Source organism: Pan troglodytes, chromosome 10, assembly GCF_028858775.2.
Source record: "Pan troglodytes isolate AG18354 chromosome 10, NHGRI_mPanTro3-v2.0_pri, whole genome shotgun sequence".
Lineage (NCBI taxonomy): Eukaryota > Metazoa > Chordata > Mammalia > Primates > Hominidae > Pan > Pan troglodytes.
The window spans coordinates 23,553,138-23,578,417 of NC_072408.2; the positions used below are offsets into that span (position 1 = coordinate 23,553,138).

A 25,280-nucleotide genomic window follows, 5' to 3' on the forward strand; every position below is an offset into this window, starting at 1 on the left:
GTTTCTTTGAGGGATGTTGACATATCTGGATTCCACATTGATCTCTCACCATTACTCTAGATCTTTGTGGCTGGCTGGTTGGACATTTTTGGCAGCAGTGTCGCTGGTTAGATCAGCCTCATGCAGTGAGCATTCATGCTGGGCCCACACATAGTCTTCATTCCACCATCATAGATACTCCATTCTTGCACCCATTTGTCAGAACTGGGGTGATCATTGGATGAGACTGCCTGACATCAACTGACTGGTTAACTCTATATCAGTGGTGATTAAGTTCTTCTTCTGTGGGACATGTGCTCTCTTTCAGCCCTCTGATCAACCAGCCCATCTATTCTCTATAGTGTGTATATGAATCGATCCATCTATCTATATATATTTATCTTGGACCAACTATCTTTTTATACAGTGTGGATGATCAGATATACCGCACAAATCCCTGGCCAGTGGGAGAAGTTCCCCTTACTACTTTCAGGGCCACTTCTCAGTGGAAGTCCATTTTCAGCTGGTATCACACATAACAAAATGGCCTATTTTCAGCATGTGCCACACAGACCAAGACTGTCCTCTTCTGTCTCCATTATCAGGTCAAAAGGAAACACACATGATGCCATAGGAGTGAGATGAGGTGCAATTTTGGTAGCTGACAATGGTGCCTGGGTCACCTGCTTGCAATGTACTTGTGCTTCTGCCTCTGGATTGCTTCTGTCTGATCCCAATGTACTGTATCCTTTAGATTTCTGCACACATAGTCAATTGATATTCTAATTAAGTTACTTAGAAACAGCTTTAATCTTTTAGGTCACACTTTTAAGATTTCCTACTGGATACAAGATCAGAGTTTATTCTCAGGCCAGTTACTAAGACAATGCTTTTCTGGTTACCTTATCCAATCCCTCACAAATTATGAGAAGGCCCCTTTCCTGTATGTGAGCTCCAGGTACTGCTTCCCTAATTATTTTGGGTGGTTCTCCCTTGATGCTAAGGTTGTCTTGTTACATGGACATGCTGATTGGTACTCAGCTCAGTATTCCAGGGAAGACTCTGCAGGTCTCTGGAACTTCCTCTCTGTGTCACTCTCCGATCTCCAGTACTCTACCCTGTGAACTCTAGCAGCCTTCTTTTCCCCTGACTCTGTTTGTCTCCTCCACTAAGGAAGACTGCTGAGCTCTTTAAGCCACAGCCTGGAAACTCTGTAAACGGTAACCTGGAGCAATCAGAGGGCTCATCTTACTTTTTTCATTTTCTTAGGGATCACTGACTTTAATTGCCTAATGTGAAATACATTGAAAACCACTGTTTCATATATTTAGTTGTTTCATGTGGGAGCATACATCTGATCCTTATGTTGGCCCACGTCCTCAACTATTAATGTCAACTCAGACCTGGCATGCAACAATCCTGTAATTTTCTAGGTGTTTCTATTTTCTCAGTGTATGAGATTAGACATGAAGATAGGTCACAGCAAATATTTGATTTTAAAGTGAAACAAAAAACAATTCTCTGATATTTTGTTGTCCCTAACCTATGTACAAAAAAAATCCTTGTTGTCCATGCTTATTATTTATCCTCTAGAATTATTTTACCCAGCATCTGCTCTTTTATAGCACTTTGTCTGTATACTCATTATGATGCTAATTACCTGTGGATTTGTTATTTTGTTACTCAGCATACATACTCCTTCCTCATGCTTCCTTGAATTCTGTTATTGGTATTACATTTTCTCCATTTTGCTCCTCTAACCAAGAGCACCAGATCTAAGGTAAGTCAATTCTATGCTCCCTCAATTCACAGAAAATTGTCATTCCCCACTTGGCAGGTACATTCTCACCAGGCCCTTTCTGCTATGATTCCCACGTGGTAGTCTCCTGTCTTGCCTTGGTGAGTGTCGGTGCTCCAGCCTGGTTCTCCAGCCTCCCATTACTTCTGAGAGTCTCCCAATATATCTAACATATTTCCTTTATTTATAGCACATTCAGAGTACATTTATAGTCAATAAAACAACCTATCTAGCTTTGTTTTATGGCTATGTGTCTTTCTCTCTGCAACTAGACTGTGAGCCAGTGGAGAGCTAGAATCATGGTTTATTCACCCTTGTATCTTCTGCAGGACCAAGAACAATTGTAGATGTTAAATAAATGTTGCATTAAATTTAATCAATCATCAAATGTTTTTAGCACCTTCTTCGTGAAGGATATAGTGTGTACTTGCACAAACACGTCACAGTCTTTAAGTCCAACAGAGGTGTCATAGAATCAACTTCACCTAGATCAAAGCCTTCCTGAAAGAACTTTGGAAGAAACAGACAATATTTTCAATTCAAAAATATATTGGAATAAAGTCTCTCATGCATCACTTTACAAAAAATTCAACTTTCTCTGCAAAATTGAGCAGTCTAAAATCTCCTAAATCTGTAAGTTGCTGACTAAGTCTCCTCTCTCCTGGATACTTTTTCATGTTTGAACATTTGAAATTTTTCTTTTCCTCTAATTATTTCTTCCTGTAAGGCCCAGGATTGAAATCTGTGCTGTTACTTCTCCCTACTCACTTTCTGGCAGAATGGCTTCCACCATAAGCATGAAGATGGCTTCCAAATTTTTATTCCAAAGCCTAATTTCTCAGCGACACTCCAGTTTCACATCTGCTTCTGACTGAGTGACACAGGCCTATCCATACACTGCCACCCATGAAAGCTAAATCTGGCACAAGTTGAACTCCTCACCTTTTAAACTGTCACCTTGTCATTTCCCCACCATCATTAAAATGAGAGTCATCCCTCAGACTTGGGAAACGGGATATATTTTTGTCTCCTCTGTTTTATAACCCAGTTCATACAGATCAAGTCTGTATGAATGTGAGTCACATGTTCCCAAAAGTCAGGCTTTTTCTTCAGCTTCTTCACCTATGCACATGCCAAACAAAGAAACAGGACAGACATGTTTGGAGCTATATAATAGAATCAATCTATAGGAAGGAAAAAAATGTGTTTTACACAACCATCTTTCAGTGGTGTTTCTGGGAACCTAACACCTCTTGCCCTAACACTGAATCAATTTGATTCAGGTACATGGAACTCAGGTTTAGAATGAATAATCATCTACTTACAGCAATTATGGTCTTTGAGTTAAGTTTAGTTTGCTGTATTTTGTACTTTATCTACTTAAGGACAGTAAGGTAGATAGATCCAGCCAAAAGTAATAAAATAGCCATAATATCCATAAAAATATAAATATTTTTGGAAACTAGTGGGTTTTTTATTATGTATTTATTTATTTAGAGACAGAATCTCTGTGTTGCCCAAGTTGGAGTGCAATGGCATGATCTCGGCTCACTGCAGCCTCCACCTCCTGGGCTCAAGTGATTCTCATGCCTCAGCCTCCTCAAGTAGTGAGATTACAGATGTGAGCCACCAATGCCTGACTAATTTTTGTATTTTTAGTAGAGACAGGGTTTCTCCATGTTGGCCAAGCTGGTCTCAAACTCCAGAACTCAAAGTGATCTGCCTTCCGGGCCTCCCAAATTGCTGGGATTACAAGTGTGGGCCACCGTGCTCTGGCAGAAACTCATTATTAATTCTTAAACTATGGGGCACCACACCAATAAAGACACTTCTACCTCCGTGGTGACAACAACTAGATCTAAAGCACAGTCTAGAGAAAAGGCAGCTGCTCAAGAACATGCAGCAGAATCTCAGAGCTCCCCTGTTCTTCACGTCCTTATTCCTACTGCCCCACTGGGCATTTCCTTTTACAGAAATCCAAAGAGTCAAAGTCCTTATTTTCCCCAAGCCCTTTCTCAATACCCCATTTTCTATTCACACAAGTGTGAAGGTGTAAGCACATTTTCAAACCTCTTCTCTCAACCCAGGGAGTTAATTCATGCTCGTTTTATTATTGAAATATCACTTTCATTTGTTTTTTTCCATTCCATGTTTTCTGTCACTGATAAGTTTGGTCTCATATCTCTTGCCTTGATTATTATTATACAGTAGACTCCTTATGGACTCCTTGATTCCATTCTATTGTCTTGACCAGTAACCCTCCACACTCCTAATAGATTTGGCTTTCTAAAGGGATATCGGATCACTTTATACCCTGCTCAACAAAATGTCTCATTGCTACCATAATAAATTTTGAGGCTGACACTATGTGTTTGCTTTACAATCTTCATCTCTTACTCCTCACTATAGGGTTCCATTCATCTTACCTTGGCTATATTAGATCTTTCCTAAGCATACACTATACTTCCCTGCATCTATGGTTTTGTAACAACTGTTCATTTTGATTGGAATGCTCCTTCACTGCACTTTTCTGAGTCAGAAATTCTATATATTCATCCTAGCAAAACTCAAAGGACAATTCATTTTGATTCTTCCAGTTGAAATTAGACTCTTCTTCCCTCTGCATTCTTTTTGTTCTAGTTGTTTTTCCCCTTTAAACCAAATAAGTTTGATTATTATTTAAATTTTTATTGCATTCATTCATTCACTTCCTCAATCATCCAATAAATATTTACTGAATGTTAAGTTCATGTGTGACTTCTTGATAGTGTTCAATTCCATTCCATTTCACTACATGCATTTGTAGAATGCTATACCTATCAAATGTATTAGGCTTCATCCTGTTGTAGTTAAAAGCTGAACAAGGCCGGGCGCGTGGTTTACGCCTGTAATCCCAGCGCTTTGGGAGGCCGAGGCGGGCGGATCACAAGGTCAGGAGATTGAGACCATCCTGGCTAACACAGTGAAACCCCATCTCTACTAAAAATACAAAAACAACAACAACAACAACAAAAATTAGCCGGGCGTGATGGCCGGCTCCTGTAGTCCCAGCTACTTGGGAGGCTGAGGCAGGAGAATGGCATGAACCAGGAGGCCGAGCTTGCAGTGAGCCGAGATCACACCACTGCCTCCAGCCTGGGTGACAGAGCAAGACTCTGTCTCAAAAAAAAAAAAAAAAAAGCTGAACAAAACAGAATTATATTCATTCATTAATTGAATAAATATTTATGAAATTTCTATTGTGTGTTAAACATTGTGCCAATTACAAGGAATGCTGAAATGAAGTAGACAATTTGCAGTCTGGCAATAAAGACTTTAAACAATTGTTTACATTATTCTATTAAGGAGAAGTTAAAGTTACGAAAAACGATTTTAAGAAGACTAACATATTTTGGGGGCTCAAGGAAAATGGCCACGTGAGAAGAGGTGCTTAGGCTGAGATACAGGTGATGAGTAGGAATGATCTATGTAAACAGGGGATGAAGGGCAGAGGGAAAGAGATGAAAAAACCTGTCTCTGACCTGACAAGGTTTAAATCAATATTATAGAAAGCAATAGGCATTTAAATAATAATCAAACTGATTTTTTTGTCTGAGACAGAGTCTGGCTTTGTCACCCAGGCTGAAGTACAGTGGCGCAATCTTGGCTCACTGCAACCTCTGTCTCCTGGGTTCAAGCGATTCACATGCCTCAGCCACTTGAGTAGCTGGGATTACAGGGTGTGCTACCATGCCCAGCTAATTTTTGTACTTTTAGTAGAGACAGGGTTTCACCATGTTGGCTAGGATGGTCTCGAACTTCTGGCCTCAAGTGATCCGCCCATCCTGGCCTCCCAAAGTGCTGGGATTACCGGCATGAGCCACTGGGCCTGGCCTACATTTTTTCTTTTCCATTAAAGGATAATACCTAAAGGAATATGACTTGATACTGGCTATTGAGCTTTAATTATTTCCATCTAAGCATTATGCTTTTTCCTTTTAATTTTACATTTTAAAAAACTTATTTTTTTAATGTTTTTTCTTCTTCAGGGAGTCATACTTATATTGGATCTTTTAAGCTATTTTCTATGACTCACCTGTTCTTGAATATTTTAATTTATTCTTTTTGGTTTTTAAACTTTTTGATTTAATCTTGTATTTCTCTTGAGGCATTATACATTGTTTTTATTCTCTTTTGTGTTCTTTCTGTTTAGTCTTTATTTCTTAAATTACTTTTACATTTATTTCCAACTTTTCCTAGAGTTTTGTAACCTTTTTTAAAAAAATTATTTTCCCAATCTCTTCAAACCAGAGTTTTTCTAATTGTCTTTAAGATGTCTTCAAATTTTGATTTATTTTCATAAATGTCCCTTCATAGCTTTTTTCAAACATTTTTAAATATTATTTTTTAGCTGACTTAAAAATTTTTTTTTTTTTTTGCCTTTTTTGAGGGATCCTATATTTTGGCTTATTTTCATTGATGTTAATCTACTTTTAATCTCTTATAACTTTATTTGCAAATTGATCACAGTGTTTTCTACTAGTTATTTTAAAGTAAAGTGCATTTTCCTAATTTTTTTCTGAAAATGAGTAGGACAGAGTAACATTTCTAGATACATATTTCTAAAGCTTCCCCTTCAGTTATATTCGTGACTTCTTATCAAGCTGTATTGAACATTTCTATTGTTTTTTTTTTTTTTCTCTTGGGGATGTTATCATGAGTTTTTATTATTCTAGTGTTTATGGTGGATTTTGGAAGATTTCAACAATTTCACTGATATTACATCTGTATGAAATTCAATTTTCCTAGAGTTTTAAATATATATTTTACTTTGCTAAATATATTTTAAACTTTATATGTCCCACCAAGTACATTATGTCATTTAGTATTATTGGTTTTGTTGTATAAAAGTATTTTATTTAAAATGTTTTTCAGATTTTATGTATGTCAGATGGTTAAAAAGCCATACATTTTGTTTGTTATTTTTATGAGAGTTGCTTTTACTTAAGATTTCTATTTGTGCTTATTTGCTCCTAATAATTTCTTAACTTTTGGTCTATAAGACATATTTATTTTCTAGTGATTTCTAATCTTTTCAATTTCTATACCATCATTTAAACGTGATAAAATGTAGCCATCTTTTTTTGTGCCTTTGTTTTTTGTTCCTTCTCAACTGGGCTAATATTGTCTATAATTGTAATTCCACATCGTTATGTACATTTTTGTTTTTTTGAAATCTTCCCTGCCCTTTTTTCTCTTACCTTTGCTTTTTAAGATAACAATAAACATTGTTAAATTTTTTGAACATCGTTAAATTCCAGCACCTTCTGAGTTTATTTATCTTATTTATGTTTTTCTTCAAGGATAATTTCAAAAGGGTTTTCTTTGTGCCTTGCACTTCTGAATCTTTTAGTTCTGTATATATCTTTATTGCACATTTACGTAAATCATAATTCAGTTACTTCAAAGCAGTTTTCCTTCAATATTTCAAAACAAGCACTGATGTTGAGCAATTTGAACTACTTATTATTTATTGGTGATTCTTCCTTGTGGTTATAATTTTCTCATTCTTTTGATAGTCTTAACTGGCATTCTCCTTTCCTTTTTCATTTATCTTCAGTTATGTTTTATATTTTCTCTCCCTTCATCCTTTTCTGTTGACTTCTGAGCTATTTCTTCAATCATATCTTTTGATTCCTGCTAGTCATCCTTTTTTTTAATTACAAGCATACCTCAAAGATAGGTATGCTAACTAAAGAAAGGTTTAGTTCCTGACCAATAAGATGGAGCAAACATCTCAATTAAGTGAGTCAGCCAACATTTTGGTTTCCTGTTGCATATAAAAATTATGTTTATACTATACTGCAGCCCATTAAGTATGCAATATTCTTATGTCTAAAAACTGTACATATCTTAATTTAAAAACATTTCTTGCTGAAAAATGCTAGTGATTATTTGCAACTTTAGCAAGTCATAATCATGTTGCTGGTGGATGGTTTTACTTCAATGTTGATGGCTTCTGACTTATCAGGGTGGTGGTTGTTGAAAGTTGGGGTGGCTGTGGCAATTTTTAAAATAAGGTAGCAATGATGTTTGCTGCATCAATGGACTCTTCCTTTTATGAAAGATTTCTCTGTGGCATGTGAGGTTATTCGATAGCATTTTACCTGCAGTAGAACTTTAAAATTGGAGTCAATTCTTTCAAACCCTTTTGCTGCTTTATCAACAAAGTTCATGTAATATTCTAAATCCTTTGTTGTCATTTCAACAATATTCACAACATCTTCACCAGGAGTAGATTCCATCTCAAGAAATCACTTTCTTTGCTCATCTATAAGAAGCAACTTCTCATCTATTAAGGTGTTATTATGAGGTTACAGCAATTTAGTCACATCTTCGGGTTCTACAGCTAATTCTAATTCTATCAAATCTGTCGTTGCCTCCTCTACTGAAGTTTTGAATTCCTCAAAGTCATCCATGAGGTTTGGAAGCAACTTATTCCAAATTTTTGTTAATGTTGATATTTTGACCTCCTCCCACGAATCACCAATGTTCTTAAGGGCATTTAGAAAGGTGAATCTTTTCTAGAAGGTTTTCAATTTACTTGTGCTAGATCCATCAGAGGAATCACTAACTACTGCAGCCATAGCCTCACAAAATGTACTTCTTTAATAATAAGACTGAAAATCAGAATTAATCTTTGATCCGTGGGCTGCAGAATGGATATTGTGTTAGCAGGTATGAAAATGCTAATCTACTTATACATCCATCAGAGCTCTTGGGTGATCAGGTGCATTGTCAATGAGTGGTAATATTTTGAAAGAATTTTTTTTTTTTTCTGAGCAGTAGATCTTAACAGTGGGCTTAAAATATTCAGTAAATAGTGCTATAAAAAGATGTGCTACCATTCAGCCTTCATTGTTTCATTTATAGATCATAGACAGAGTAGATTTAGCATAATTCTTAAGGCCCCTGGGATTTTCAGAATAGTAAATGAGCATTAGCTTCAACTGAGTTACCATCTGCATTAGCCTCTAACAAGACAGTGAGCCCGTCCTTTGAAGCTTTGAAGCCAGGCATTGGCTTCTCCTCTCTAGCGGTGAAAGTCCTAGATGGCACCATCTTCCAGCAGAAGGCTGTTTGATCTACATTGAAAATTTGTTCTAGAGTAGCCAACTTTATTAATGATCTTAGCCAGATCTTCTACATAACTTGCTGAAGCTTCTACATCAGCACTGGTTACCTCAACTTGCACTTTATGTTATTAACATGGCCTCTCTCCTTAAACCTCATGAACTAGTTCTGCTAGCTTCCAACTTTTCTTCTGCAGCTTTTAAAAATAAAATCTCTCTCAGCCATCATGCAATTGAAGAGAATTAGGGCCTTGCCCTAGATTAAGCTTTGGCTTCAGGGGACATTGTAGCTGGTTTGATCTTCTATTCAGACCACTAAAACTTTCTCCATATCAGCAATTAGGCTGTTTGGCTTTCTTATCATTCATGTGTTGACTGGAGTAGCACTTTTAATTTCCTTCAAGAACTTTTCGTTTGCATTCACACCTGTTAGGCATAAGAGGCCTAGGTTTGGCCTATCTTGGCTTTCCATATGCCTTCCTCACTGAATTTAATCATTTCTAGATTTTGACTGAAAGTGCGAGATGTGCAACTCTTTTTTTTTTTACTTGAACTCTCAGAGGCCATTGTAAGTTCATTTATTCAATATTTCAATATTGTGTTTCATGGCCTAAGAAGAGGGAGGGATATGGGGAGATGGCTCACAGGTGGAGCAATCAGAACCCACAGTACACCATCTTGTATGGGCGCAGTTCACTGTGGCCCAAAAGAATTGCAATAGTAACATCAGAGATTACTAATCACAGATCACAGCAGATATAATAATAATAAAACAGTTGGAAGTATTGTGAGAATTATAAAAGTGTAACACAGAGGCAGGAAGTGAATGCATGCTGTTGGGAAAATTATGTTGATAGACTTTTTTGATGCAGGGTTTCTGCAAACATCCAAGTTGTAAAACAGCAACAACAACAAGCAACAACAAAAAAATGCAGTATCTGTGAAGCTCAATAAAGTGAAGTGCAATAAAACAGGTATACCTGTATTTATTTCAACCATCATATTTTTCCCTAAAATTTATTCTGTATTATTCCTATAGCATTTATAAAATCTCTTCTTTAATCCATTTGAGAAATTCATTTTGATGATTTTAAATATTTGACTGGTCCTTTTCAATACTACTACTTGATGTGGTCTATGCATTCCATTTGTTATCTGCTTTTAATAGTGATCCTTCACATTGAATGGCTAATTACTTTGCCTATGAGTTCACATTATCTTAGATGTATCGGATCCCTGGCCGATATTGTATGCTGGGGTTACACATTCTTCTGATAAGTTTAAGGAGAGGTGAGGAAATGTACCTCATGGCAGTGGATCCCAGGCAGTCCAGAGTACCTACATTATAATTCAATGTCGTTCTGCCAGACAACTTCTCACGTAGTGGATTCCACCACAATCTCTTTGAAAGGAGTACCACTGAGAGTACAGTAGCTCCTAGGTTTAAAAATCCACAATAAGTTAGGATTTGGAGTGGTGAGAATGAGTGAGTACTTATGGTCAGTGGGTGAAAATTTGTCTACATAAACTCTCATCTAGTTTTTATCTGCCTAGTCTACCTTAGGTGGTTGAATTTTTTTCCTCTTGATTTCTCCCTCATAGTAGCAATGGAACAAGCAATGAGTCTCTCAAGGACAGGTGGGAGAGAGCCAAAAGTAACACTTAAAAATGATTCAACATTCCTTTCTTCCCCTCTTGCTTTTATTGTCACACCTAAAACTCTGTCCTCACTCGCAAATCTCTCCTCTCTCTCTCTGACACACACACACACACACACACACACACACACACACACACACACACACACACACACACACAGAGAGAGAGAGAGAGAGAGAATATTGTCAGGGTTCTCCAGAGGAAAAGAATCAATAGGCTGTGTAGATAAGTAGACAAAAAGAATTATTACAAGGAGTTCACTCACACAATTATGGACGCTGACAAGACCAAAGAGCTGAAGGGTGAGTTGGCAAGTGGGAATTTCAGGACAGTCAATGGTGTATTTCCAGACCTAGTCAATGCTCTGAGAACCTGGAAACCAATAATGTGTGTATTAGTCAGGGTTCTCTAGAGGGACAGAATTAATAGGATAGATGTGTATATAAAGGGGAGTTTATTAGGGAGTATTAACTCACACGATCACAAGGTGAGGTTCCACATTAGGCCGTCTGCAAGCTGAGGAGCAAGGAAGCCAGTCCAAGTCCCAAAACTGAAGAACTTGGAGTCTGACATTCCAGGACAGGAAGCATCCAGCATGGGAGAAAGGTGCAGGCTGGGAGGCTTAGCCAGTCTAATCTTTCTACGTTCTTCCACCTGCTTTCTATTCTGGTTGTGCTGGCAGCTAATTAGATTGTGCCCACCCAGATTGAGGGTGAATCTCCCTTTCCCAGTCCACCGACTCAAATATTAGTCTCCTTTGGCAACACCCTCACAGACACACCCAGGAATAATACTTTGCATCCTTCAATCCAATCAAGTTGACACTCAACATTAACCATCACAGTGTAGTTTCGGTTCAGAGACCAGCAAGCTCAAGACACAGGAAGAGCTCATGTTTCAGTTTAGGGCTGAAGGTAGGAAAAAGCCTATGTCCTAATTCAAAGGCAATCAGGCAGTAGAAATTTTCTCTTATTCAGAGGAGTATAAGCCTTTTTGTTCCATTCAGGCCTTCAACTGGTTAGATGGGGCCCACCCACATTAGGGAGGCCAATCTGCTTTACTCAGTCAATACACTTAAATATTAATTTCATCCAAATACAACCTTATGGAAACATTCAGAATAATGTTTTACCAAATATCTGGGCATCTTATGGCTCCTTAAGTTGACACATAAAATTAACCATCACACACATCACACATACACATCCCAATCCAAGGCAATCTCAATGTCCCCCAAGGCATTCAGTTAGTTTTAATGCCAGTTGATTATATGTATGTTTCTACCTCTCTTTTCTAATGTCTGCAGGGTTGATTTTGGGATAGAAATCCAGTAGTCCATGTCAATTTTCCATCTTATCAGAATATTCCTATTCATAATTCTTATTTATATTGCCACCAATACCTTTCTTGTGTATTGGAGAAAATTGCTTCTCTTCTACAAAACTAACTTCTATTGTGTCCATCTCTTTTCACAGTCCCCATTACATTTCCCACTGCATTGACTAATTAAGGACCTGCACTTCATGCGTATCTATGTTAACATGTATTTATTTCTATTTCATCTGGATCAGTAAGAATATTTCTTTTATAGGAACAAGATAAATATTGGATGAGCAGATAAATGAATGAATAATCAATGGATGAAATGATCACCGAGAACAAATCCTTAATGCAGAAATTGTGAAACACTATGCAAATGAGAAAGAAATGCATTTCATGAATGGTGCTAGAAAGTCCTATAGTTAAGCTGTGAAGCATTATAAAATACTTTCTAGTTTTAAAACACAAGATTAAACAACGGAAATTTCTAGTTCTTCCGATCACTTATTATGTCTCATTATAGTTCCAAGTAATTCTCATTTATTTTATTTCAGTTGTGTGTGTGTGTGTGTGTTTCCGTTCAATTTTTAACATGCTTCAACTAGATTTGGCTAGTGTTTATATGCTGGATACTGAGAGAGACTCTTAGGAAATTATACTATGACTTGGTAAGTCCCTAGATGATTCAAAGATTCATTGTCACCTTAATTGAACAGACTTTCTTTTTCTTTCTTCTCCCCCTCCTTTGCTCTCCTTCTACCTGCACTTTTTTCTTTCTTTTCTTTTTTTTATTTTTCAGCAGGGAGAAGTGGGAGTGCTAAATTGTTTTTGGAGCATTCAGTTCCCTTTGGGGAATTAACCAGCATGCTTGACTTCTAAGAACTCTTAGAGTAAAACGATTTGACAGAATGCAAATTTAACCCTACTTTGATAGCTTCCGTTGTGTGATTTTCTCATAAGCCAAGATCACATTTGGTATTAGTTTAGTTTAAAAACAATTTTCTTATGAAATTGGAAGAACATAAGCAATGAAATTTGAAGGAGAAGTGACATTTTTAGTTCACTTAACCTGGCAGGTTTGTGTAACTCTTTCATTGCTAATTTTACATTTATCCGAGATTCTTTTTAAATTTATCTCATAAGAATATTCATCTTTTAAACAAGAAGTTTATTTTTTTAAAATATTCATTTCATATTTGTTGAACAACTGCTATATGCCAATGTACCAGGCTTTCTTTTAGGACCTGGGGCACAGCTAACCAAAAAACATTTCACAGCACATTCTTGTTGTTTATTCTTAATTTTATTTTGATTTTATTTATTTATCTCAATTAAATGTACAAACAAAGCATAATAAAAGAAAAAATACAAATGAATATATATTGATATAGCCCAGGTACACTAATGAATTATTATTCACAATTTTCCTAGATTTCTACTTATAGCTTCCAGGTAACACTTTTGCAGTATTACTACTAAGGATTTTCTTTTTCACGATTCCAGGAAAATATGCCTAAAACAAATTTGCACTTCTAATTTTGTCATCTAAACTTGATTTTCTTCATTTCATGGCTGAAACATATATCATTTCAATCAAATTATTGCTATGAATTTTTATTTATTTACATTGAAAACACTTTTATCAAATAATTTTTCCTTTGTCATCATTCTTAGTATTCTCAGAAGAAAATTTTCATCCATTCAACATTCAGCAAATATTTATTGATCTTTTCTAACATGCTGAGTGCTAGAGATAGGGAAATAAAAAGACAAGATGTGTAATCAAATCACAGCTATAATTCTAAAAGTTGTGAAAAGACTTGTAACCCTAGACTTCTAAGATTAATAAGTAACAACACAGGCTCAAGTGTAGAAAATTAAAAGTTGTACATGATTGTGTTGTTTATTATCTTATAATAAAATATAGAATCTAATGTTGTCTTGTACTTAGAGACATTATTCAGATACTACTCTAGGGGTATTTCAGGGTAGCCTTGGTTTTTCAATAGCCCTTGAGTCATAAGATCTATATAGGAAAATTGAAAATATAGAGTCTGTATGATATCTTTTAAAGAAGTTATTTCCACCCTGCTGCAAATACACACACCACACACATAACACCTTCTTAAAATGGACCTGATGGTTTCTTGGCTCCACTAAAATTATTTGAGCTTCTAATCAGTGAAACTACAAACTCTGAGTTCCCAAAGTCTGGGAACTCAGCCTCTTCCAACAGGAAAAAGGCATTTCTAATAGAACAAGCTATTTGCTTTTCTTGATATTTGCACTGAAGAAATGATGACCAATAAGGAGAAATCTATCAAATATTTACTCAGTGTTTACAATATAAAAAGCACTCTTGTAGGTACTGTGCGTGATAAAACAGACAAGGCAGGCCCTGTCCTCAAGCATTTTATTATCTACTTAGGCAAGCTGTGACATATGATGTGCCTCATTCAGAAGAGGTTTTCCAGAAAAACTTGATCGAAGAGGTGAAACAAGGTGTTCTTGCAGGATAGGTACTCTTCATACTCTTAAGTTCATTGAGGGAAGGAAATACATTGCATACGTCTTTCTGTTTCCCTGTTGCAGAGAACAGTGCTTGGCACTCAATAGAAACTCAACAGATATTTTCTAACTAAACCTAATGAAACAGCAAAGAAAAAAAAACAGTAAAAGGAAGTATTTCAGGAAAAGATGTGAATAAATAAAAGATAATGATAACAATTATTGTTAAAGCTAACATTTATGAGTTGCTGTTTTAAGTTTTTAAATGTATCGGCTCATTTAATTTTCACAAGAGCCTTATTGAAATAATTGCTATCATGATGCCAATAGTGTACAGAAGGAGAAACAAAGGCATAAAAAAGTTAACTACCTTGTCCACAGTCATGCAGCTAGCTAGCAGCTGAAGCAGGACTTAATCCCAGGAAATCTGGCTTCAGCATCTATGCTCTTAACCAGTCCACAATAATGTTTCTCAAAGCACTGTGAATAATATAAAAAAAGATATGACATGATCATTGCCTTCAAAGAGCTTAAACTGTAACTGGAGAAAATTGTGTAATTCTGACCATTTATATAGCCAAATAGTAATAAAGACATTAAAATTAAAACTGTTGCCACTAACCTTGGAATGAAGAGCAAGGGCATAAATGATCCAGTTAGAGAAAGACAAGATTACTGAAGCCTGGAGTACCCTGGGAAGACTTCCTGGATGAAGAGGAACTCATATTAGTCCTGGGAATGTTAGTAAGATTAGAACAGTTAAAAAGGAAGCATATCCCAAAGAGAAGAAATGCTATGAACTAAAGGAGGGTGACTCTAATCAACAAAAGGGTATGCTCTGGAGAAAATTTATAGACCAGATTGTCGGGAATGATGATTCTGTATTTGAGAATATTGGTTAATTGTCAAAAAGGAGAGACTGAAGCATATGGTAAAGGTGCCTGACTGACAAGCTGAAGCTTTGGCCCTTCTCGATTTTTCAGGTCTAGTGGCACTTGAATCTGTAGCACAACAGGGAGCCCCTGTGCCCAGGGTTCAGTGGCTTCCAGGAATTCTTCCCGAATAAACCTCAACATTCTGCAGTCTTATCTTCATGGGTGCTGGCGCAAGTTGCTTTTCAAGTTCTTCATACTCTACTGACCTCAGATTTCTTCTCAGCCCGAGGAAAACAGCTTCCTCTTCCTCCTGGCCATTCACCAAGACACACCATTCTCTTCTCTCCTTGTCCAGGGCGCTTAGCATGGTCACTTCCAAAAGTTTGTGCATTTTCAAAAGAAAATGAAGACATCCTTCCATGCTGTTGCAAACATGCTCTGCGGCAAGAAATCACAAAGGCTCTCTGGAAAACAGGAATAAGTGACTGCAGGTATGACAGGAAGTGAAACAGAATAAATGAAAATTAACGCCCCACAGATGTATTTATCCACAAATTTTATCATAAGGTGACTTGTTGGTAGTCACATAAAAAGTAGAAAAAAAACCCTTTGAATCAAGTATTTTAAAGTATTCCTGGGTATCTTTCCTCTAAGTCTCAGATTATCCACACAGGGTCCACATAGTTTTAAGACTAGTTGGCATGCCTAGGCTTAACTCTGTGGGACAGTAAATTTTTTTAAAAAAAAGCTTTTGCCTGCTCTTGGAAGAGAATATTATGTTCAATATAGTGCAGTGCTCCACAGCTTGTAAAATCAACTATGTGGCACAAATCTGAAGATGTCTTCAAAAGATACATGGCAAGAAAGATATGTTGCTGGCTTTAGTCATCTTTGCCATTTCTCTTATGGAATTTCACTATAGTGGCTGGACATGTGCAACCCACATCCTGTCTGGCCTTAATGTGATTTTTCTATAAAAGGAGAGGAGGACAAAAGTAAAAGCAAAATATGCTTTACAATGAAAAATGCAACCCTCAGCCACTGGGATAAAATTACATTGACAGTGGGGGAGTTATTTTCTTCCTTCAAAGAACAATGTTTGATGTTCCAACTAGATTCTATGGTGACGAAGCTCATAATTTGGGAGCTGAATCAGATTCGAATTTAGAAAAGGGGTTTCAGACATTGCTTAGCAGGGTGATTTTAGGGGTTAACATATGAATAGAGATTACATTATAACTCATCTGCCCTGTGTTTGTTGGACAGAGCTTATATGACCTATTCCTGATGGTTGCTCATAGAAGGATATTTAAATTCTGTTGTAATTCTTCTTTATAAAATCTGTGACATTCTAATAGCTAGAAAATGTTTAAATCTTGTCTAGTTTCTGCTTCGTTTCCTTCTTTATGTTGATTTCTTCCTATTTATCTCTTTTGTGCATCACACATATTTCACTATAAACTTGATTTTTGTGGGTGAAAGGCCACAACTAACTGTTTGCATGTCTTATCTTTGCCCTAGAGAGTGGTAACTCCCAAATGAGCTGGCTGCACCTACTGTACATAAAACAGCAACATCACTTTGATCTCTCCCTTAATGTGCTAGGTTTAGATTACTTTGTGAGCAAAGGGGGTGAAAGGTGGCAGGATACTATTTTAACTAACTACTGGGGGCAGTATTTATTCATGGTGCAGATTTTTAATGGGAAAGATGGAACATGAAAGCCTGTCAAATGTACAGCTCAAAGAGTCTGACAACACAGAATATTTTATAGATGAAAGGTGAAGAATCTCCAACTTCTTAGTGTAATATAAATTGTATGGGAAAAGTAAGACATGTAAAAAAAAAAAAAGCCAGATAGAAAACTATCTATATCCTGCTATGATTGCATAGAACCCTGTCACAAAACCAGAGGACTATTTTAGAGTTGCATTTATTGGATATAAAGTATGACATGGGCAACATTAAAAATGTACACTTTTAGAAAGATTCTCATTGCACTTATAATTAATGTAATATTGTTTTTATTAAGAATAGGTATTTTGGAAAGTATCTATTCCAATGTGGTAAGAAGATGGAAACCCAGAAAAAAATGTGCCAGGAAAATGTCTTCTATGTTTGGAGTAGTGACTTTATCTTGAACTTCCAGTCAGACTCTAATTATGTTTAATTCAAAGATTGCTTGAAAATTCTGCCTTTACCTTTGATGAGGTCTTCACCTGTTCTTTCTTGATTCACCATAGCCTTGCCCTAGAGCATTGATTGTCAACCTTTCTGTCCCCAAACACTGGTGGTGCCTGATATACTCCTGTCACTTATAGTGGCTCCTTATGGTAATATTTCTCAAGGTGGAGGGGTAGAAGGTGCATGAAAACTTCTGGAGTAACTTATGTGTTTTAAAGAACTCTCCAAGCTGATTTAGGTATACCCACAATTTTCCAACAGGGACCTAGGAATCATTCCTGTTAAATTATTTAGCCCTTTGTAATCTGGCCATAACCTGCTTCTTAATTAAATCAACAATTAGAAACCTTACTCATATTTTCTGAATCTCCCTTTTTATGTATTATTTCATCTATCTGGAATATCAAGTCCCACCCCACCTCCACTTAACTCCCTCTCCAGCACTCTCCTGTTTCATTTTAACATCAAAGCTCAAAATTGGCTCTTCAGCAAAGCCTTTTCTATCAGCTCCCAGAAAATGTAGTTGTTCTCATCCTGGATATTTCCACAGCAACATTAAAATGACTCTGGAGGTGCATTTATGGTGTGATGTTCTAACTTTCCTGGTTAAATAGCTGTCTTCTCAACTCAACCAACAGACTGGGGGTTAGGATATTTATTCATCTTTGTAATTCCTAATTTAAATAGAGTAGAAGTTCAGATACAATGGTGAACACATTGTAAGTGATGAATAAATGATTGCTTGTATGCATGTGTATTTTTCATGTTATATTAAGAAATGTGTGTGTACACACACACACACACATACACAGTAAAGCGTATAAACCTTGGGTATAGAGTTTAATAATTTTTATATTTGGATACTCCATGTGACAGCCACTCAATAATTCCAACTTCTTAGAGGTTTCCTCATGCTCCTTTCTAGCCAATACCTTCTCCCTGCCACTAGAGGTAACTTCTTTTCTGATTTTCATGGAATGAATTAGATTAGTTTTGCTGGTCCTGAACTCCATATGGACTCTATAAATGGAGTCAGATAGCATTTACTGTTTTTTGTCTAACTCAACATAATGTTTTTGAGATTTATATATGCTGTTACATGTATCAGTAGTTCATTCTTTTGCATTCTGGTGTGGAATTCCATTGCACAACTATGCCATAATTTATTTATCCATTCTCTTCTTCATGAGCACAAAAGCTATTCGGTTTTCAATTATTAGGAATAAATTACTACCAATAGTTTTGTACCTATTATTGTTTGTGGACTTTATATTATTTTTTCTTAAGTGTACACCTGAGCATTGGATTGTTGAGTTATAGAATTGGTTTTCATTTACTAAAAGTGGCTGTGCCCATTTATGTAGTCAAAAACTAAATATAAGAGTTCTAGTTTCTCCAGATCATTGCCAAAAATTGCTATTGTCTGCCATTATTTTTAGCCATTCTGGTGGTTATATAATAGTATCTCACTATAGATTGAATTTGCTTTTCTTTAATAAATAATAATGTTAGTAAATTAGTCATTATTAGCTATTTGGATATTATCTTTGGTAAACCACCTCTTTAATTCTTTTACATACTTTTTATTTTTTTCCTACTGATTTGTTGGAAATCTATATATTTGGATACAATTCCTTTGACACCTGTATAAACTACACATACATCTTTTCTCAGGTACAGATTGCCTTTCTTTCTTGTTTAAAATTTATTTTTTAGAGCAGTTTTAGATTCACGGCAAAATTAAGTGGAAGATAAACAGATTTCCCACATACACCCTACTCCCACCCAGGCATAACCTCCTCTGCTATCAACATCCTACACCAGAACAATACATTTGTTACAAACTATGAATCTACAATGACAGGTCCTTATCACCCAAAGTCCATAGTTTACATTGGGATTCACTCTCGATGGTGTATAGTCCATGGGTTTTGGTAAATGTGTTATGATATCTATCCACTATTATGGTATTGTAAAGAATAGTTTTGCCATTTAAAAAATCCTCTGTGCTCTGCCTATTTATATCTGCCTCTCCCGTTGCTAGCAATCATTGACTTTTTACTTTCTCCATCGTTTTGTTTTTCCAGGATGTTATATAGTTGAAATCGCACAGTGTGTAGCCTTTTCAAATCAGCTTCTTTCACTTAGTGGTATGCATTTTAGTGTCCTCCATGTCTTTTCATGGCTTGAATAGCTCATTTCTTTTTAGTGCTGAATAATACTCCATTGTCTTGGTGTATCATCACAGTTCATTTATCTGTTCACCTACTGAAGAACATTTTGGTTGATTCCAAGTTCTGGCAATTGTGAATAACCCTGCTTTAAACATCCATATGCAAGTTTTTGTGTAGATATAAGTTTTCAAGTGCTTTGGGAGAGGGATTGCAGGATCATATCATAAGGGTGTTTTTAGCTTTGTTGGAAGCTGCCAAACTGTCTTGCAAATTGGCAGTACCATTTTGCATCTCCACCAGCAATGCTCCACATCCCCAGCAGCATTTGGTGCTGTCAGTATTCTGGATTTTGGGCATTCTAATATGTGTGTGGTGGTATTTCATTGTTTTTGAAGTTTGCATTTCTCAGATAACACATAATATGGAGCATCTTTTCATATAGTTATTTTCCATCTCTCTTTTTTCCTTGGTAAGTTGTCTGTTCAGATCTTTTGCCCATTTTTAAATAGGGTTGTTCATTTTCTTATTGTTGAGCTTTAAGTTTTCTTTGTATCTTTCGTAAAAGAGTATGTTACTAGATGTATCTTTTGCAAATATTTTCTCACAGAGTGTGGCTTGTCTTTTCATTCTCTTGACTCCTACTTTCATAGAGCAGAAGTTTTAATTTTAATGAAGTCTAGCTTATCAATTACTTCTTTCATGAATCGTGCCTTTGGTGATGTATCTAAAATGTCATCACCATACCCAAGGTCATCTAGATTTTCTCCTATTTTATCTTCTAGGAGGTTTACAGTTTTGTGGTTTACATTTACATCTGTGACCCATTTTCAGTTACTTTTTTGTGAAGGATTTAAGGTCTTTGTCTTTATTTTTTGCATGCAGATGTCTATTTGTTCCAGAACTTTGTGTCGAAAAGACTTTATTTTCTCTATGTATTGCCTTTGCTCTTTTGTTAAAGATCAGCTGGGATCTGCACTCTTTATTCTGTTCCATTGATCTACTTGTCTATTCTTTTACCAATACCACAATGTCTTGATTATTGTAGCTTTATAATAAGTCTTGAAGTAGGGTAGTGTCAGTCCTCTGACTTTGTTCTTCTCTTTCCATGCTGTGTTGGCTATTATGGGTCTGCCTTATTGACTGTTTTTTTTTTCTTGGTCTGCTTGTTTTTATCAGTTATTGGGACAATTGGGTTAAAATATTATAGTGTTTTATATATATCAATTAAATCAATTTGATGTGTCATATTGTTCTAATCTTTTATATACTTACTGATTTTTTACCTGCTTATACACTCAGTTACTGAGAAAAGTGTGTTAAAATGTCCAATTGTAACTGCATATATGCCTGTCTTTATTAGTTTTGTTAACTCTTGCTTTATATGTTCTGAAACTATATTATTAGAGCCATACAAGTTTAGGGTTATATATATTCTTGTTTCTGACCTTTTTATCTCTATGACATGTCTCTTTCTTGTGCTACTTCTTACGTTCGATGCAATTATGTCCAATATTAATTCAGCAATAGTATCTTTCTTATGCTAAGTATTTACTTGGAATGACTTTTTTCAATTATTTTCAGATTACCTTATATTTATGTTTAAAGTATGTTTTTTGAAAATAACATATAATTTGACCTTTTAAAATATATCTAAATCTTGTGTTTTAGTAGGAATGTTTAGTCAGTTGACATGTAATGTAATTATGACATAGTTAGGTATAAGTCTAAAATCTCGCTTTTTGTTTTTTTATCATCCCATCTGCTCATTATTCCTTAATCTTTTTTTCCTGCTCTGTTGTATTAGTAAAATATTTTTGTTCTTTATTTTATCTCCTCTATTAGCTCTTTTTTTGTTATAACTTTTAGTATCATTGTTTTGTGGTTACTCTTGAAATTCTTAACTTATTACAGTATACATTAAATTAGTATTTTTACAACATCATAAACAATGCTGTTTCTACTACTTGTACTCCATTGAATATCTCTCATCATTTTGTTTGTTGTTCGTTTTACTATTATTTCATGCATTTAATTGTAATGGAAGAAAAGAATTCCCAAAATGTTACAACTGTGGCTCTAATTGGCCAACAGTCTCATATGTATCCATATATTTGTCCATTCCAGGGTACTTTATTTCTCTTGGTCTCTATTCTTCCATCTTGGATTATTTTAATCGTTATACCTGTGAATTAGAGACTCTATAAACCCACAGACAATGGTACTGACTGAAGCTTTGCAGGCAGAATTCAAATCCATAACAAGAAAACTGTCACTGCCCTTTTAAGATAGGAGGATCCAAAAGTTGTCAACTTGCCACTAAATTGTTGTATTATCCCTGAGAAACAGAGCTATAGTTTTTATCTGTGTTGTCGCTGGCTGATCGATCAGTCAGATAGCATAGCCAGATTAGCCTTAGTGAGTAGTATTCCATGATGTTGAGCTCATAGTCTCAATATCTGCCACTCTGATCAATCCTTGTTTGCTTGGACCAACACTGAAGTGGATGATGACAAAGGCTGACATGTCTATTGGCTGATTTTGTTTTTTTGTTTTTTTTGTCTACTTGGCTTTTTAGTGCATCTTCCATGGCTGGAGGCTTCTGTGGGTATTAAGTTATAAAGATCTTTATACTTTATACCAAATCTTATATATCCACGCACATGCCTTTACTCCAGACTACTTTGTCTCTGATCTTCCAATCCACTTTCATTGTCCCTTGATCAGCTGCCCAAGCCATTTGCCACTGCTCATGAATTCATTATGTATCCTCAACTCACAATAGTTTTTCCTTTGCCAAAATGTGCATAGACATAAGGACCTCAAAAAGCTTCAGTTATTGGGAAGATTTTTTTTGTCTCAACAGTATCTTTCGAAGTAACTCCTACATGTGACTTCAATACAGACACCATCATTTTCAGCTTATCCTCACATACAAAGTCAATCCATCCATAAACCAAGCTTGGACTTTTTCTCCCACCTTCAGCTGGTTATATAGAATGTTTCACATGGCCATAAGCATAAGCTGAAGGGGGAGTGCTTGTACAACAGTGGTGAGTGACACTTGGTTCTGGACAACCTGCTCATGCAATTTACTTATGCCTTTTGTTCCTGCTTAGGGCACATAATTCCAATTTATCATGGATTGCTGCAGGGCCCACCTGACTTTATGACTTGATGGGTCTAACAGAAGTGAGCTCATGGACAGTTTCAGACAGACTCATGGTTAAGGCATGGGTCCAAGTAGCATATTAGAAGCTGTTTTTCTAAGGGCATATAGTGTTTTGCTTTGTTTTGTGTAGGTGGCATGGCTTTCCCAAGTGACTTGAATTGTGATTTTCCCACTGAGACTTGTCATAAAATCCATACTGTATTTTTTTAACACTGCTGAAACCGCCACAGTCATAAAGTCTGCTTGTTTTTGAGTAGAAAACTGCAGGGATTTTTTGTACAGCATCCTGGGCTTGCTGTCTAGCCCTTTTCTGCTCTAGGCCCCATCCGAGATCAGCTCACTAAGTCACATACTATATTAGGCCAGAGCAATGTTCTTAGGTGTGGAATGTGTTTTGTCTCTAGAATCCCAAAGGCTAGTAGGGATTGTAATTCCTTCTTTGTGGCAGGGGATGTGAAATATAGCAATTAGCCTTTTGCTTTGGTGAGATTGTACTGGCGTATCCCTTATGTTAGGCACTAGACACTGCTGAGTTGATAGACCCTTGAAGATGTAATTTATCTTCTACCCTCCAGGTCTCATGTGCTTTACCAAATCCTCCAGCATGCTAGCCATCTCTTGTTCACTTTGCATTCTAAGGATTATATGATGTCATTAATGCAATTGATCAATGTGATGTTCTATGTAAAATCCAGATCTCTTTATGAGAAAAAGTAGGAGAGTTAACATAGCCCTTGGGCAAAAGTGTAAATGTATGTTGTCCATTCCATGTAAATGAAAACTATTTTGGTCCTCTTTCTTGATTAAGATCGTGAAGAATTCATTCGCTATATCAATGCCCGCATGCCAGGTACCTGAGGTCATTTTATTCTGTTTTCACAAAGATGTTACAGTCACGTGGCAGCTATAATCAGGGCTACTAGTTGTTTGAATTTGTGGTAACCTGAAGTTATTCCTCCAGAATCTATCTAGTTTGGGCAAGGACTACTTATGGCAGGATACACCAAACCTGAAATCTTTAAGGACGACACTAATACCCTTCATATCCTTAGAAGTATAATGTTACCTTCAGTTTACTAACTTGGCATGGGTATTAGTTTCAGATCTTTCTACTTGGTCTTTCCTGAGATTATAACTTTTACCTCCACAGGCCAAGGTAATAATGTGAAAGTCACTCTAATTGGTATGTATGTCAAAACCAATTACACATTTGGGATTTGGGAAAATCACCGAAGTATGGTTTTGTGGACCTAGTGGAACCACTTAATCCAGTCTGACCAGAGCACCGTTTGCTTTATACTCCCTCTGGGTGACTCCACTCTAACTTTGACATTTTGGGTCTCCAAATATCACTATCGAATTAGTGCCCATGTCCAAATGACCAATAGCAATATCTGGGTATTCTGCTTTGCCCAGTGTAGAATTATCCAAACAAATAGCTAGAGGTGCAGTTGCAGAGTGACTAAGGAAATTATTTCAATATGTGTTTGTCCAGGTGCAGTCTTTTCTTCTTGGGACATAGTCATCTTTTCACTTAACAGGTTGTAGGTCTGAAACCTCACTCAGGTCCAGGAAATGGAGAAATGACCATGACTTTTTAAAATCAAGGTCGCCATCTTCAGCCTCTTGAGGAGTCATTCCTGCATTTTTTTGGTTATATAATTTAAGAGATATGTTTTGGCTGTTCATTTATTTGTATTTAGAGATGCTGTATTCTATTAACCATCTCCACAACTCCCAGAAAGTTATGCCTCCTTCCTTACCACTCCAACCTTACCAGTCCTGTGTTAATTGAGACTCCCAGGCCCCTGATGGTTAAATGCTGCTACTTAGCCTTTATTGATTCCATTTGTTCTGTGGCAAACAAAATCTCTGTGACAGCCCCTCCTATCATCCACTCTGTGACATCCCCTCCTGTCAAGCCCCAAGTGGTGGCTTGGGGAAGAGAGCCACCACTGAACTTCTTGTTGATTCTGGTGTCCCTCTCCCTTGTACACTCCTGATGGCCTTCTTAAATGGTACTTCCTCTATGCCTTCCCATGGAACAATATAATCCTCTGTGGGTCTTCTGGCCTCACATCATATAGTCTTTCCAGCATGCCCATTTCCCTAAGCCTCTCTATTCCTTTCTCCACAGTCTGCCATAGCAACTCAAGTAATGCAACTTTACTCGGCATGGACCGTCACTTTCTCCAGACTTCTAAGAGATGCCATAGCAGAAAATTTATGCCTTTCCCTGCAGTTCTTGTCAAGTGTTAAATCCCATGGCCTGATATCCTGAGAGAATGGCTCTAAATCAATAAAGTCTCCTTTATCTAGTTTCATGTCCTGCTTCCTTGATCAAAACTCTTAAAACCAGTCATTTATCCAAATATCCTGGCTAATCATTGAAGCTCTTTTGGGGGTATAGTGTCTTTCCTCACCACTCAGGTCTGGTATAACCTTGAGTTGCTTTTGATATAATTTAACCCAAAGTTTGGGCCTGGCATTTAGGAGATGAGA

At 36.5% G+C, this 25,280-nt stretch overlaps 1 protein-coding gene across 13 annotated transcripts in view; it reads left to right on the top strand.

The window, feature by feature from the left end:
* MGST1 (microsomal glutathione S-transferase 1) overlaps positions 1 to 25,280 on the top strand; it is a 263,100-nt gene that overhangs the window by 74,760 nt on the left and 163,060 nt on the right. For 4 of the 13 annotated variants that reach the window (XM_063784877.1, XM_063784885.1, XM_054662974.2 and 1 more), the window contains one exon: positions 24,916 to 25,096. The exons of the other annotated variants lie outside the window; for them this stretch is intronic. The gene's annotated coding sequence lies outside the window, so the exon portion shown is untranslated. Of the gene's footprint in view, positions 1 to 24,915; positions 25,097 to 25,280 lie in introns of those variants that run through there. 13 annotated transcript variants of the gene reach the window in all.